The sequence below is a fragment of the Microcaecilia unicolor genome, chromosome 10 (genome assembly GCF_901765095.1).
Source record: "Microcaecilia unicolor chromosome 10, aMicUni1.1, whole genome shotgun sequence".
Taxonomy (NCBI): Eukaryota; Metazoa; Chordata; class Amphibia; order Gymnophiona; family Siphonopidae; genus Microcaecilia; species Microcaecilia unicolor.
The window spans coordinates 216,456,935-216,474,427 of record NC_044040.1 but is presented as its reverse complement, the minus strand read 5'-3'; the positions used below and the strand labels follow the sequence as shown (position 1 = coordinate 216,474,427).

General features: G+C 46.3%; 1 protein-coding gene across 1 annotated transcript in view; it reads right to left on the bottom strand.

The window, feature by feature from the left end:
- The window catches only part of LOC115478389 (solute carrier family 12 member 9-like), a 142,569-nt gene that overhangs the window by 64,733 nt on the left and 60,343 nt on the right, over window positions 1-17,493 (bottom strand). The window lies entirely within an intron of this gene.

Below are 17,493 nucleotides of genomic sequence, written 5' to 3'. Positions count from 1 at the left end.
TAAATTTACTACTTAGTAGCTTCATTGGGGGACCCCCTAGTCCTAGTATTTTTGGAAAGCGTAAACAAGCGATTCACATCTATCAGTTCTACTCCACTCAGTATTTTATAGACCTCTATCACATCTCCCCTCAGCCATCTCTTCTCCAAGCTGAGGAGCCCTAGCCGCTTCAGCCTTTCCTCATAAGGAAGTCGTCCCATCCCCTTTATCATCTTCGTCGCCCTTCTCTGTACCTTTTCTAATTCCACTATCTTTTTTGAGATGCGAGGACCAGAACTGAACATGGTATTCAAAATGCAGTCACACCATGGAAAGATGCATCCTCATTTTTGTTTTCCATTCCTTTCCTAATAATATCTAACATTCTATTTGGTTTCTTAGCCACCGCCACACACTAAGCAGAGGGTTTCAACGTATCATCAACGATGACACCTAGATCTTTCTCCTGGGCGGTGATTCCTAATGTGGAACCTTCATCATGAAGTCATAGTTTGGGTTCCTCTTTCTCACATGCATTACTTTGCACTTGCTCATATTAAACCTCATCTGCAAATTTTCACAATCCTCTTGCGATTAACAACCATTCTCCTACATCTTCCTTGATGAAGACAGAAGCAAAGAATTCATTTAATCTCTCCACTATGGCCAGGTTTCCCCCGAGTGTCCCTGAGTGCCCCTTTTACCCCTTGGTCATCTAGCAGTCCAACTGATTCTTTTACCAGCTAGATTAGATGATCAGATTTGATTTAATCTTTGGAGTAAGTACACAACAGAAATCCAATACGTTATCATTTAACTTTCAAAAAGAAAGCTACAATGAAATGAGGAGAATGGTAAAAGAAAACTTAGATGAGCAGACGCATGGGTCAAAAAATTTACATCAGGCATGGATGCTATTCAAAAATACCATCCTGGAAGCCCAGATCAGATATATTCCGTGTATTAAAAAAAGAGGAAGGAAGGCCAATCAACAGCTGGCATGGTTTATTTATTTATTTGTAGCATTTGTATCCCACATTTTCCCACCAAATTGCAGGCTCAATGTGGCTTACATTTGCCGTAATGGCGGATGCCATTTCCGGGTAACAGAATTACAAATGGTATTGCAATAATCTGTGAACTTACATGGTAAGAAATATACCATGGAACATATCATAAATGGAACAGATCATGGTATCAAACCTATAAATGGCAAGTGACCGACTCACCTGCAAATGCGCAGTAGAGACTTCCCTCTCTGTCCCGCCCCCGCATCAAGACGTGATGACGGGGGAGGGGGGCGGGACAGAGAGGGAAACTGCGCGGAAGGGGAGGGAGGGAACCGCTGACGTCGCTACCGCTCCCCCCCCCAAGGTAGCCGCTACCGCCCCACCCCCCCCCGGAGTCGCCACCACCCCCCCTTCACCCGGCCCGGGCCCTCTCTTCGTTATTCAACTTACTGCAGCGCCGAAACAGCAGCAAGCAGCAGCTCCCGTTGGCCTTCCTTCACTGCCTATGCCTCGCCCTCGTGTGACGTCACGTCGGCGAGGGCGGGGCACAGGCAGTGAAGGAAGGCCAACGGGAGCTGCTGCTGGCTGCTGATTCGGCGCTGCAGTAAGTTGAATAACGAAGAGAGGGCCCGGGCCGGGTGAAGGGGGGGTGGTGGCGACTCCGGGGGGGGTGGGGCGGTAGCGGCTACCTTGGGGGGGGGAGGGGACATGGGAGGTCTCAGAAGGAGGGGGGCCTTGGAGCTGGGAGGGCTGGACTGAAGGGGGCCTTCCAGCTGGCTGAGAAGAAGGGAGGGGGGCCTTGGAACTGGGAGGGAGGGAGGGAGGGAAGGGGGCCTTGGGAGCTGGGGGGCCTTGGGAGCTGGGGGGGCCTTGGAACTGGGAGGGAGGGAGGGCGAGGGGACCTTGCAGCTGGGAAGGGGGGAGGACTGGAGCCTTGGAGCTGGGAGGGAGGGCAGGGGGGGCCCTTACAGTTGTGAGGGAGAGCAGGGGGCCTTGGAACTGGGAGGGAGGGAGGGAAGGGGGCCTTGGGAGCTGGGGGGGGTCCTTGGGAGCTGGGGGGGCCTGGGGCCTTGGAACTGGGAGGGAGGGAGGGCGGGGGGCCTTGCAGCTGGGAAGGGGGGAGGACTGGAGCCTTGGAGCTGGGAGGGAGAGCAGGGGGCCTTGGAACTGGGAGGGAGGGAGGGAGGGAAGGGGGCCTTGGGAGCTGGGGGGAGGGCCTGGGGCCTTGGAACTGGGAGGGAGGGAGGGAAGGGCGCCTTGGGAGCTGGGGGGGAGGGCTTGGGGCCTTGGAACTGGGAGGGAGGGAGGGCAGGCAGGGGGCCTTGCAGCTGGGAAGGGGGGAGGACTGGAGCCTTGGAGCTGGGAGGGAGGGCAGGGGGGCCCTTACAGTTGTGAGGGAGAGCAGGGGGCCTTGGAACTGGGAGGGAGGGAGGGAAGGGCACCTTGGGAGCTGGGGAGCACCTGGGGCCTTGGAACTGGGAGGGAGGGAGGGCGGGGGGCCTTGCAGCTGGGAAGGAGGGAGGACTGGAGCCTTGGAGCTGGGAGGGAGGGCAGGGGGGCTGTTACAGTTGTGAGGAAGAGCAGGGGGCCTTGGAACTGGGAGGGAGGGAGGGAAGGGGGCCTTGGGAGCTGGGGGGGGGAGGGCCTGGAGCCTTGGAACTGGGAGGGAGTGCAGGGGGCCTTGGGAGCTGGGGGGGAGGGCCTGGGGCCTTGGAACTGGGAGGGAGGGACAGAGGGGGCCTTGGAGCTGGCAGGGATGGAGGATGGCAGGGGGCCTTGCAGCTGCAACGGGAGGGGGGCCTTGGGAAAAAAAACATTCCAATACGCGCCCGTTTTAACGGGCTTAACGGCTAGTATATATATATACCATGTGCATACATACATGGTAGAGAGGAATACAATAAGGTATTACTTGAAGGTTTCTGATTAATAAATTGGATAGTAACCTACATTAGGTCATCGACTATAGAAAGACCCTAATCAACTTAAGGTTTAAAGTGGTAGTGCTTGATCCTTGGTTATGTGAAAAGATTTCGGTTTTATATAGATCGTATGTAGTGTTATTATTTAGTATTTAAGAGGGTGGTGGATGCTTGGAATGCCCTCCCGCGGGAGGTGGTGGAGATGAAAACGGTAACGGAATTCAAACATGCGTGGGATGTGCATAAAGGAATCCTGTGCAGCAGGAATGGATCTTCAGAAGCTTAGCCGAAATTGGGTGGCGGAGCAGGTGGGGGAAGAGAGGTTGGTGGTTGGGAGGCGAGGATAGTGGAGGGCAGACTTATACGGTCCGTGCCAGAGCCGGTGATGGTGGTTGGGAGGCGGGAAATACTGCTGGGCAGACTTGTATGGTCTGTGCCCTGAAAAAGGCAAGTACAAATCAAGGTAAAGGTATACACATGAGTTTATCTTGTTGGGCAGACTGGATGGACCATGCAGGTCTTTTTCTGCCGTCATCTACTATGTTACTATGTTACTATGGATGTTTATTGTTAAAAAGTGAGCTGTAAGAAGAGTTAGACAGAAAGATGACTGATTCAAAGAAAGTTGCACATGAGGTATATTACAAGCTAAAAGAGTGTGTTCAACATAAAATGAGTCCAAAATAAGGTATCAGTCTGTGCATCTTGTGTCCTTAGATCTACAGTCCACTATATGGTATTTGTAATGACATCTTCATAAGTCAAATAATACAAGCCATAAAAACTATTAAATAATATAGATGGACGAGAAGACAGATGAAATAGTGGTGGAGAGAATGCAAGAGTTAACAGGTTGAAGATGTCTAAATGGAGATTGGACAAGACTGGGGGAGAGAGGGTGATTAAGTGTGAAAGTTATCAGATGATGATCAGAGAGGGGAAGAACTGAGGCTGAGAAATTGGAGAGCGAGCAGTTGGAGAAGACGACAAGATCAAGACAGTGGCCATTCTGGTGGGTAGGGGTAGTGGAGGAGTAGCCTAATGGTTAGTGCAGCAGCCTTTGATCCTGGCAACATGGGTTGGATTCCAACTGCAGCTCCTTGTGACCTTGGGCAAGTCACTTAACCCTTCATTGCCCCAGGTACAAAAACTTAGATTATAAGACTTCTAGGGACAAAGAAAGTACATGTACAGCACTGTATACAACTAGTGGAGCTATAGAAGATTATAGTACTACTAGTAACGCTAGAGGGGTCATTAGCATGAACGTTAAAATCCCCAAGAACGAGGGAAGGAGATGAAATGAAGGTTCAAGAAAGAAGGAAAGCCAGGAGTCAAAGTCAGGAAGAAAGGAACTTATCAGGGGGGGTTGATAAATGACTGTTAAGTGGAGTGAATAGATGGATGGAGTGGACTTCAAAGAAAGAAAAACAGTGAGACTGAGGTGGAAGAGGGGGTTGAAATCTACAAGAAGGTGAGAGTAGCAGCCCAACACTACCTCTACAGCCATTGAGTGAGGTGTATGGGGGGAAACGTTCACCTCCATGATAGAGGGTAGCAAGGGCAAAGTCAAGCCTCAGTTTCAGCAAGCAGGTGAAGAGTATGAGAGTATGAGGCAGGTTTACTGGAGACAGAGCTTTCGGTAGTGCATTCCACAGTTGCGTGCTTATATAGGAGAAGCTGGATCCGTAAATTGATTTGTACTTCAGTCCCTTGCAGCTAGGGTAGTGAAGATTTAAGTATGTTCGTGATGGTCCAATTGTGTTTCTGGTTGGCAGGTCTATAAGGTCGGTCATATATCTCTGCCCACTGGAGCTTCACCCTCTGAGTTCCTTCTTTCTTGCCACCCTCTTCACCAATGGTCATCCATCTCCAAACCTGCTTTATCACCATACTAATGTGACTACATTAAAAAAAACATCTTCCAGGATAGTGCTTTGAAAATATGGAACCAGCCCTCACTTGCCACCAAGATCCATCACAGCTCAGTGCGGACCATTTTTTTTAGGGTTCATGAACTCACCTCCACAACTGCAAATACATTTCTGAGGTTTCAATCACCTTAAATCAAAGCCACCACACCTTTCTGGGGTCCAGGCACCCCCTTCACTGCACACTGAGATCCCCCACCTCATTACCACTGGCCACAAGTCTTCAAACTGCACTGCTGACAAATGAATGATGGCTTCTACCTATCCTGTTCTCCAGTTTTCATCTTACACATCTTACATCCAGTGCCATTCTGGCATTTCCCCCCCCCCCCCCCAATCCCAAAACAACTTCCCGTCAAGTCAGCACTACACCAGCTGGCTTCCTGCGGCATCATCCAATCCTGCCGCCATTATTCTGGACTCGGGGCTCCCCTGCGTCTTCACAGCACAGCTCACATGTCGCCACTGTCTTCCTGCTCCCCCTTCTAATTAGAGGTGGTGGTGGTGAGGGGAGTTTATCAGTAGCATAATTTTTGTTTTCCATTATAAATCTTAATTGAATTTTTTTTAAACGTCAAGTTCAATTTATTTTTGATATACCCGCAAATCAAGACAAAATGTCTATACAGTGAAGAAAATTAGGGAGGTTAAGACAAAGATATAATTAACACAGACAGAATCAAAAACAACAAACAAGAGGAGAACACAGTAAGACAAATTACAGCAATTAAGCCAAAAAGGGGAATGACTATGACCACATGCAGGAGTCGGAATATCACAAACAATGGAAAAGCGTCAAGGTAGTCTGACAACAACCCAGCGCATTCTTATACTATTACAAAGCTTAATAACTACGTCTATACACGGATCTGTAGTCATTCTCCCAAAACCCCCTTCCCAGCCTGTAAATAAGCTTGTAGCTGTGCCCGTAATATTTTTATTGTGTGTTGTGAAGGAAATCATAGGCCTAGGTTTTCTGCTATTATGAACTGTACAGTCAGTCAGCGGAGGAATGTGGAGGAGTTACGGCAGCAAGTATTCATTGATTCACACTGACGTCTACGTCAAGCACACAGGAGGGGGGTCTGTTCAGAAATTAAATGAGATGGTCACGTAGATGCATCTTATGTAAAATACCTCAACAAACCTTTGCCACATACAACCTGATTTGACCTTGGCGGGGAAGTCATTTTAAGACAGTGACCGATGAGGAGGCAGGCAAGCCATGGGCTGTAGTCCATGTGAAAAGAGTCGTCACTGAGGTCAAATCAGATTGTATCTGGCAATGGTTTGTTGAGCATTGGGCAACGGTTGTGGTTAGTTCCTGGGCCCTCGCTTTTTAAGTATTTATTGACTATTTAAACGGATTTACGCTAAAAACATGGCACGTAGCATAGCCCTATCACACAGGTACAAACTGGTTTTGGGCAGAATTTGTTTTCCTCAAAAGTATGCGAAGACTTGAGAGGTCAGACATTGACCTCATCAAGCTACCTTCTTGACCGACGTTTGCTAACTATGTGTATCTGGACTGTATCAATTTATGAATCTTCTGCCAAAATCGGTAATGCTAAAGGGCATCAGTCACTTAACGAGATTAGCAAGTGTTAGGTTACTAATCATTATTACGTGTATGCACTAACAAGCCATGTATGTATTATCCTGGGCTGTATTTATGGAAATTACAATATTGTAATACTATACAAGATGCAGCACAGTGCTTTGTAATTCAGACGGAGAATCTGATTGCTGAATCCCTGTCTCTCAAATTTTACCCAGTTATTGCAAAACTTGCATTCCAAAAGGTCTGGACACTAGGACACTGCCACCACATATGCAAATGACAATCCCTTTCAGAGCATCCTCTCCAACATCTAGCAGGAAATCCAGGAAACATTTTGTTTAGGCATGCAGGGGTCAATTACTTTCTGAAAATGGACATCCTCTTAGCTGCTTTGCAAATATCCCTCCAGACTGGTCATGCAATATCATATTACTACTACTACTACTTAACATTTCTAGAGCGCTACTAGGGTTACGCAGCGCTGTACAAATTAACGAATAAGGACGGTCCCTGCTCAGAAGAGCTTACAATCTAAAGGACGAAATGTCAAGTTGGGGTAGATGAGATTTCCTGAGAAGAGATGTAGTGATTAGGTGCCGAAGGCGACATTGAAGAGGTGGGCTTTGAGCAATGATTTGAAGATGGATAGGGAGGGGGCCCGGCGTATGGGCTCAGGGAGTTTGTTCCAAGCATGGGGAGAGGCAAGGCAGAAAGGGCGAAGCCTAGAGTTGGCGGTGGTGGAGAAGGGTACTGAAAGGAGGGATTTGTCTTGAGAGTGGAGGTTACGGGTAGGAACGTAAGGGGAGATGAGGGTAGAGAGGTAAGGAGGGGCTGCAGATCGAGTGCATTTGTAGGTGAGTAGGAGAAGCTTGAACTGTATTCGGTATCTGATAGGAAGCCAGTGAAGTGACTTGAGGAGAGGGGTGATATGAGTATATCGGTTAAGGCGGAAGATAAGACGTGCGGCAGAGTTCTGAATGGACTGAAGGGGGGATAGATGGCTAAGTGGGAGGCCGGTGAGGAGTAGGTCCTTCTCCCATTCTATCACATAAAAGCCCTTCTGTGTAAGTACTGCATATAAAACGAGAGATCAATGCCCTCGAACCCCATTGGAAAAACCATAATTGCTTGAAATTGGTGAGCTCCCTTCAGCAGGAAGACGTTAGGAAACTGGAAGGCTGGTCATCCAAATTGCAGATGAAATTTAATGTGGACAAATGCAAAGTGATGCACATTGGGAAGAATAATCCGAATCATAGTTACCTGATGCTAGGGTCCACCTTGGGTGGTCAGAACCCAAGAAAAAGATCTAGGTGTCATTGTAGACAATACACTGAAATCTTCTGCCCAGTGTGCAGCGGCAGCCAACAAAGCAAACAGGATGCTAGGAATTATTAGGAAAGGGATTAGGAGAGGGATGCAAAATAAGACCAAGATTATAATAATGCCTCTGTATCACTCTATGAAATCCTGAGTAGTGTAGAATGGGTAGAAGTGAATTGGATTTTTCATAAAGAGCAGGAGACACTCAAGGAAATTACATTGAAATACTTTTAAAACAAATAGGAGGAAATATTTTTTCACTCAAAGAATAGTTAAACTTTGGAACCTGCTGCCAGAGGATGTGTAACAGCCGTTAGCGTATCTGGGTTTAAAAAAGGTTTGGAGACGTTCCTGGACAAAAAGTTCATAGTCTGCTTTTGAGATGACATGGGGGAGCCACTGCTTGCCCCAAGATTAGAAGCTTGGAACGTTGCCACTAGATTTTTTTAAAAACTGTAATTAATGTTTTATGTGTGCACTTGATGAGAAAGATGTTTCGCAATTGTAAATTCTCCTAAAGGGTTCATTATTATTTATTGCATTTGTACCCCACATTTTCCCACCTTTTTGCAGGCTCAATGTGGCTTACAGAGTGTTGTTATGATGTAGTCATTACATGATCTTAAATACAATCGATAATAGGCTGAAGGTGGATGAGGATTTAGATGGGAAGGTGTTAGATAAGGTCCTGTGAGAGGTGTTTTTTGATGAACCTGAGTGGTTTAGGAATGATTTGTTTTATTAAGGATGTCTATTGTAGGCTTTGTTGAAGAGATGTGTCTTCAACGATTTGCAAACGTTGGTTAGATTGTCCATGGTTTTCAGAGTCATGGGTAATGCGTTTCATATCTGTGTGCTTTTGTACTCAAAAGTAGTGGCATTTGACTTTTTTTTATTGTTTGTAATCCACTTAGAATCTCTTTTGAACTTAGCAGAATACAAGAATCATATAGCATAGCATAGTATTTGGGTTTCTGTCAGGTACTTGTGACCGGGATTGGCCACTGTTGGAAACAGGATACTGGTCTAGATGGACCATTGGTCTGACTCAGTATGGCTACTCTTATGTTCTTATGTACTCACTTCTGTTGTAAACCATGTCTTATCCTTAGGAAAGTGTAAAATTCCCTACTGGGGATCCCAAACGCCTTTTGAATTTGTAAAAAGGATTTTACTCAGCCACGTTCAGTCAGTTGCAGAAATGTTTCCACCCCAAACCTTTTCCAATTCGTGGGTTTAACTAACTCACCAGTTTCCTTAATCCCCACTTCCCAATTTATGGAGGTGAGTAAAGAACTGAAACCCCTCACATCCAACCTCTCTTGAGTTTTCCACCACAACTTCAGAAATGGTGAGTAGATGGGTTGTCCATATCCTTATCTGCCTGCGGTTCCCTCGGTGACCAAACCAGAAAATGCAAGATAACGCTTGATAAAAAGTGCTGCTGTATTTTTACATCTCTTATAAGAGCTCTTATTCCTCCAAGCCCATAATTGCCTCAATGTGCTGCTTTGTAATAACTACTACTACTACGTATCATTTCTATAGCGCTACTAGACGTACGCAGCACTGTACACTTGAACATGAAGAGACGGTTCCTGCTCGACAGAGCTTACAATCTAATGACAAACAGGACAAATAAGGGATAGCAAGATTCTAGAATCCCAAAGAATAGCAAGATTCCGTACAGAATCTCAAACATTAGCAAAGATTCTGGAATCCTACAGACTACTACTACTTATCATTTCTATAGTGCTACTAGATGTACGCAGCACTGTACACTTGAACATGAAGAGATGGCCCCTGCTCAACAGAGCTTACAATCCAATAAGGACAAACAGGACAAATAAGGGATAAGGACAAAGAGTAGCAAGATTCCAGAATCCCAAAGAGTAGCAAGATTCCAGAATCCCAAAGAGTAGCAAGATTCCATGCAGAATCTCAAACAGTAGCAAAGATTCCGGAATCCTACAGACTACTACTACTACTTATCATTTCTATAGCACTACTAGACGTACGCAGTGCTGTACACTGACCATGAAGAGACAGTCCCTGCTAGACAGAGCTTACAATCTAATTAGGACAAACAGGACAAATAAGGGATAAGGACAAGCAGTAGCAAGATTCCAGAATCCCAAAGAGTAGCAAGATTCTAGAATCCCAAAGAACAGCAAGATTCCATGCAGAATCCCAAATAGTAGCAAAGATTCCGGAATCCTACAGACTACTACTACTAATCATTTCTATAGCGCTACTAGACGTACCCAGCACTGTACACTTGAACATGAAGAGAGAGTCCCTGCTCGACAGAGCTTACAATCTAATTAGGACAGACAAACAGGACAAATAAGAGATAAGAGATAAGGGAATATTAAAGTGAGGATGTTAAAAGGAGCATCAAAAAGGTGGGCTTTTAGCTTAGATTTGAAGACGGCCAGAGATGGAGCTTGACGTACCGGCTCTAAAATCAGGAGCTCCCAGCCCCCATCTAATTGATGCTTTCTCAGAGTGGACCAAGCCACTCTGGGAGTGGAGTAGCCACCTAATGGTTAGTGCAGTGAGCTAAACTGGGATTGATTCCACTGCAGTTCCTTGTGACCCTGGGCAAGTCACTCAACCCTCCATTACTCCAGGCAGGGACGTAGCCAGACCTCGAGGTGGGAGGGGGCCAGAGCCCAAGGTGGGGGGGGGGGATACTTTTGGGTCACTGCCCCACTGCCCATCTTGGCTGGTGGGGTCCCCAACCCCCGTCAGCTGAACACTTTGTCCAGCGCTGGTCTCCGGTGCCACCGCATCGCCTGCCCTGCTCTCTCCTCCCCTCACATCTGGCACGCTCCTTTTAGTGAAAACTTCCACCTGGCAGTAATCGGGCAGTGCCACGTTCTGCCCGATTATTGCCGGGTTAGAGTGGGAGCCCTTACTGCCAGCTCAATGTGTGGTGGTAAGTGCTCCCTCCCCCTCCCCCCCAAAATGGCCATGTTGCGCTTCACTTGCCACATGGCCGTTTCTTGAAAAAAAACCCCAGCCTTTTACCCACTGCAGTAAGAGGGAGCCTCAGCGCGTGTGAAACCCATGCATTGACAGCAGCTGCCCCCTTTTGCCGCAGCTTAGTAAAAGCACCCCTCTATGTAAATCAGCCAGCTTCCAGGTATCTTGACGCCAATATATTTTATAGAATGAGAGATTCATTTAAAAGGAAAATTAGATTGAAGCTGGAACACCTCTGCGGGGAGTAAATTAACATTCATCGCTTCAGTCTTAATAATATTGATTCTAAAACCCAAGACTTGCCCATAGTGTTCACATTTTACTGCCGCAACACATCTCCACCAGTGTCCCAATACCCCAGCTGAGAGTTGCTGGGTTATATGGCTGTAGCCAGGAGGGCAAGCAAGAGTCCAGACTACACCCTGAATTCTGCATTTCAACAGGGCCAATGGCTTCAAAACGCACAGATGCTTCTTGCTTTCTGAAAGAAGAGAAAACATTTTTCCCATTCTACAAACCTGAAGAAGTCATTCGGCGTCCTGGTCGTCAGCTCTTCACGTCCGCACTTAGCCTAAATGAGAGTGTAATATCTAATACATTCAAATCATATCTGCTGAGAAGAAACCCCCCCCCCCCCCCAAGAGAAAAGAATCAATAAGGTTAATGACCCGAAGAGAGTCATTCCTGGCAGTTTGGCTGACAGGTGCCAAGAAAGGGAACAGCTGACTCCTTCATCTAGAGCAATGCGCTCACGTGAGCCCACGGAGAGATTAGCTAACCAGCTCCCAAATGTGCTAGGACCAATGATTTATTTTATCACCCCCCCCCCCCCCCCCACCCCCAAGCCAGCAATTCTAAAGTCTGTTTGAAATATAAACCACGAATGCCTTCAGGGAAGGAAAGAGGGTTTGGATTTAGCTCCTGTCTTTTTTCAGTTGTGGCACAGGGCAAAAGTACATTCAGGTAGTGTCCCCCCCCCCCCCCCCCCCTCCGTCTCTGGAGAGCTTACAGTCTAAATTTATACCTGACAGATTGGAGGGTTATGTGACTTACCCCAGATCACACAGAGCCACTGTAGGATTTAGGATCTGAACCTGGCTTCCACTATTCCTTCACTCCTTTGGACATTAAAATGGTCAACCTACCTTAAACCTTGTTCTGGTCAATCTCCAGCCAGACATTTCTGGGGGAGAAGAAAGCACATGGAAGCCTTACAAACACCCCCCAAAAAAACCTGGCTTCGAAGATTTCCACAGTCACCAGAGACCACTGCTACAACAATAAAAGGCTCTGGGAATGTGCCTGGGGGAAAAGGCTCTTTACAAGTCAGGGAAAACCTGGTGCAAGCATTAAGTGGTACTTGACACAAATTCTACTGGTACAATCTCAGAACTGTAAACAAATGACATCCCTTAATATCCGATACCCTGGCTCAGAGAGGCTTCCCAACATGGTACCAGAAGAATCCGTGTTAATCCTCAGAAGCTTAGCGGAGATTGGGTGGCAGCACCGATGGTTAGGAGGTGGGGTTAGTGGTTGGGAGGTGGGGCTAGTGCTGGGCAGACTTCTACAGTCTGTGCCCTGAAAATGACAGATGCAAATCAAGGTCAGGTGTACACATAAAGTAGCACATATGAGTTTTTCTTGTTGGGCAGACTGGATGGACTGTACAGGTCTTTCTCTGCTGTCATCTACTATGTTACTATGAGGGACATAATCGAAAGGGACGCCCAAGTTTTGTTGAGGATGTCCTCGCAAAACACCCCGATGGAGGGGCGGGGAAACCTGTATTATCGAAACAAGATGGGCGTCCATCTTTCATTTCGATAATATGGTCGGGGACGCCCAAATCTTGAAATTTAGGTTGTCCTTAGAGATGGTTGTCCCTAGACTTGGTCGTTTCTGATTTTTGGCGATAATGGAAACCAAGGATGTCCATCTCAGAAACGACCAAATGCAAGCCCTTTGGTCGTGGGAGGAGCCAGCATTTCTAGTGCACTGGTCCTCCTGACATGCCAGGACACCAACCGGGCACCCTAGGGGGCACTGCAGTGGACTTCAGAAAAAGCTCTCAGGTGCATAGCTCCCTTACCTTGTGTGCAGAGCCCCCAACCACCCCTAAAACCCACTACCCACAACTGTACACCACTACCATAGCCCTTACAGGTGAAGGGGGCACCTAGATGTGGGTACAATGGGTTTGGGTTCTGGAGGGCTTGCTGTTTCCTCCACAAACGTAACAGGTAGGGAGGGGGATGGGCCTGGGTCCACCAACCTGAAGTGCACTGCACCTATAGAAATGATAAATAGTAGTAGTAGTAGTACTAAAACTGCTCCAGGGACCTGCATACTGTGATGGACCTGAGTATGACATCTGAGGCTGGCAAAAGATATTTTTAAAGATGTTTTTTGAGGGTGGGAGAGGGTTAGTGACCACTGGGGGAGTAAGGGGAGGTCATCCCCAAATCTGGTCATTTCGGCCACCTTTTTGTGCCTTGGACCAGGTAAAGTCGTCCAAGTGCTCGTCAGGGACGCCCTTTGTTTTTCCATTATGGGTTGAGGACGTCCATGTGTTAGGCACGCCCAAGTCCTGCCTTCGCTACGCCTCCGATAAGCCCCCTTAAACTTTGGCTGTCCCTGCGACGGAAAGCAGTTGGGGACGTCCAAAATCGGCTTTCGATTATACCGATTTGGACGACCCTGGGAGAAGAACGCCCATCTTCCGATTTATGTCGAAAGATGGGCGTCTTTCTCTTTCGAAAATGAGCCTGTATATAAATTAACTCTTAATTAATTCTTCTGCATCTGAACGGGACTGTGCTGATAGATTTGTGCTTGTATTGTGTGTGATCTTCAATACAGCAAAGTCATCCTTCCTCTGTGCCAGCAGAACCCTCCGGGTTAGAGTTGGGAGCCTGCTTGGTATATGCTCTGACGGGGAAGATTGAAGATGGCTGTGTGAAGCTGTCATACCAGTAGACTCTCAAACACTTGGGGCTTTTAGGATTGTTGTTTTAAAGAAAAGACACCAGTAACTAGGAGCGATAGTTATTTTGGAAACCAGGTGCCAGAGCAGTGAAGGGATGACCAGTTTTTGGTTAGCTGCTGAGGCCAGTCTACAGGACCAATGACTGCAAGCCTGGTGGGCAGGGCTTGTGCCGTACTGCCTGGGTTAGGTGAACACCTGTCATTCTAGATATTACCTGCCAGAAATTACCCTCAATTAAATACAGTTCAAGCCCAAATCTGATGTATGATGGAATAAATTTGACAGTTATTTTTTCACCAAGCTGACAAATGGTAATTAGCTCAAAGACTGTATGGTTTTTTTTTTCCAAATATCTTTCCTATTTTTAAGTATTTGTTTCAGTTTATGTCATACTTCAAAGCTTTTTTGCATGTGCTTGCACATGCTAAAAAGTTCTAATTGCTTGCATATGCAAATCGATTTCACATGCACTTAATTTTTTAAGGGGTTGGGATTTGTAAACAGCAATGGAGGTGCAAGTGACTTACCCAGAGTCACAAGGAGATACAGTAGGAATCGAACCTGGTTCTCAGGCCACTGCCCTAACCACTAGGTCACTCCTCCAAGTCAACTGAATACAGCAAACAAATGCACATCCCTTTTAGATATGGAGGAAACAGAACAAAAGGCTTGGATTTAGCAGATCCCAGAGCCCTGGCACTGAGTCAGCACCACAGGTGGGAAACTCATTAACAAACTTAAAACATCATTTCCCTCCTCCTTCTCTGGGCTGTTCCTTCACAATCATCCCTATTCTTGGCAGATCAACAGGACTTTTGATGAACAGCATGCAGGGAGAGGCCCAGGAAGGATGGACACAGCTGGCACAGTGGGCATTTCCAAGGGGCTTCCTGTTCTTACCCAGGTAAGGAAGCCCTGCCAGTGTTAGGAAGCCTGATGTTACATCTCAGCCCAGGAATAAAAAGTATTTACTAAAGGAAGATGAAAAATAAGGGACAGACAGTAAAGCAAAGGCACTAGGCTCACTGATCTCATCTCATGGTTTTCAGTATCATCTTTATGCTGATGACACCCAGCTATATCTCTCCACACCAGACATCACCGCGGAGACCCAGGCCAAGGTTTCGGCCTGCTTATCCGACATTGCTGCCTGGATGTCCAACCGCCACCTGAAGCTGAACATGTCCAAAACCGAGCTCCTCGTCTTTCCACCCAAACCCACTTCTCCTCTTCCTCCACTCTCTATCTCAGTTGATAACACCCTCATCCACCCCGTCCCATCTGCCCGCAACCTCAGAATCATCTTTGACTCCTCCCTCTCCTTCTCTGCGCATATCCAACAGACTGCCAAGACCTGTCGCTTCTTCCTCTTCAACATCAGCAAAATTCGCCCTTTCCTATCTGAGCACACCACACAAACTCTCGTCCACGCTCTCATTACCTCTCGCCTTGACTACTGCAACTTACTCCTCACCGGCCTCCCACTTAGCCATCTATCCCCCCTTCAATCCGTTCAGAACGCTGCCGCACGTCTTATATTCCGCCAGAACCGATATACTCGTATCACCCCTCTCCTCAAGTCACTTCACTGGCTTCCGATCAGATACCGCATTCAATTCAAGATTCTCCTCCTTACCTACAAATGCACCCGGTCTGCGGCTCCTCACTACCTCTCTACCCTCATCTCCCCCTATGTTCCCGCCCGTAACCTCCGCTCACAGGACAAATCCCTCCTTTCAGTTCCCTTCTCCACCACTGCCAACTCCAAGCTCCGCTCATTCTGCCTTGCCTCATCCTATGCTTGGAACAATCTTCCTCAACCCCTACGCCAAGCCCCCTCCCTACCCATCTTCAAATCTCTGCTTAAAACTCACCGCTTCAAGGCTGCTTTCAGCACCTAACCTCTCATGAAATATAGTATTACCTACCAGACGGACTCTACACTTGTCTTTAGATTGTACACCTGTCTTTTTAGATTGTAAGCTCCTTGAGAGGGACTGTCCTTCCATGTTAAATTGTACAGCGCTGCGTAACCCTAGTAGCGCTTTAGAAACGTTAAGTAGTAGTAGTAATGTGGTCAGATGGCACAGCTGGTCTTTGGTTTGTCACTGTATAAAAACGCTAGAAGCTTATTAAATAAAGATGGGACAGTTGGAGTATATAGCACTAAATTATGAGATAGATATAATAGGCATTTCAGAGTCCTGGTGGAAGGAGGACAATCAATGGGACACTGTGTTAACAGGGTACAAATTATATTGCAATGATAGAGTGGATGAAATTGGAGGGTGGGGGGTTGCACTATATGTTAAGGAGGTAATTGAGTTGAACAAAATAAACATTCTACATGAAAGCAGCGTGGAATCCTTATGGATAGAAATTCCAGGTGTGAAGGGAAGGAGTATTCTTGTAGGGCTGTACTACCATCTCGCAGGACAGAAAGAACAGACAGATGAAGAAATGTTTTCAGAAATTAGGAAAGCTGGCAAATTGGGCAGCAGTATAATAATGGGTGATTTCAATTACTCCACTATTGACTGAAAAAATGTTACATCACGGAGCACCAGGGAGATAAAATTCCTAGATTTAATAAATGACTATTTCTTGGAGCAACTGGTCCAGAAACTGACAAGAGGGGGAGCCATTTTAGAGCTAGTCCTTGGTGTAGTATAGGGCATAAGTATGAGAGATAACAGTGTTGGGTCCACTGGGAAACAGTGATCATAACACGATCAACTTTGAGCTACCATCTGGAATGAAGTCACAAAGGAAAACTACTGTAACAGCATTTAATTCTTGAAAGGAAAACTATGATAAAATGAGGAAACTGGTAAAAAGAAGCTAAAAGGATCAGCTGCAAAAGGTTAGGACATTAAATTAGGCTTGGATGTTGTTCAAAGATACCACTTTGGAAGACCAGACCAGATGCATTCCACGTATTTACAAAGGTGGAAAGAAGAGAAAACGACAGCCAGCATGGTTAAAAGGTGACGTGAAAGAGGCTATTAGAGCCAAAAGAATATCCTTCAAACAATGGGAAAAGGACCCAAATGAAGAAAATAAGAAGCAACATAAGTACTGTCAAGCTAGATGCAAAGGACTGATAAAGAAGGCTACAAGAGAATATGAAGAGAAACTTCCCGCAGAGGCAAAAACTCAAGTAATAACTTTTTCAGGGTTTTTTTTAATCAGAAGCAGGAGCAAAAAGGGCATCCAGGAAGGACATGGCCATAGCGGAGAAACTGAATGAAAATTGTACGATGTGATACCCGACAAGGAGCTTTCTCAGGAGTAGCCCCCATGCACTGTGGAATTTACACCCACGGGGGCTACGTATAACTCAAGACTACCTCTAGTTCAGGAAGCAGGTGAAAGCCTGACTCTTTTCCCAGGCCTTTAACACATAGGGTGACTGACTGTACACTCATTCTGCTACACGCACTGTAACTTAGATCAGTTCCTTGTATCTTGATTAACTGTACAAAGAACTTGCCTTGATTTTAGCTAACCATCTAATTATTCCTAACTGACTCTGTACCACACATCTTATTCCCATCATATATCTGTTCTAACGCCCTCAGCTATATGTTAAGCCTTATTGTAGAAAATCTTTAGCATCATATCTCTGTTAGTTGAATGTTCTAATGTATGCTTATTAGGTGTATCATTAGTATTATACTAACATTGTATTATATCGCAGGAATTTGAATTCCAGAGCTGTTAAATGTGAATATTTTGGATACTGTTTCATGGTACTTCTATTATTAGGTTTCAATTTACTGTTTTC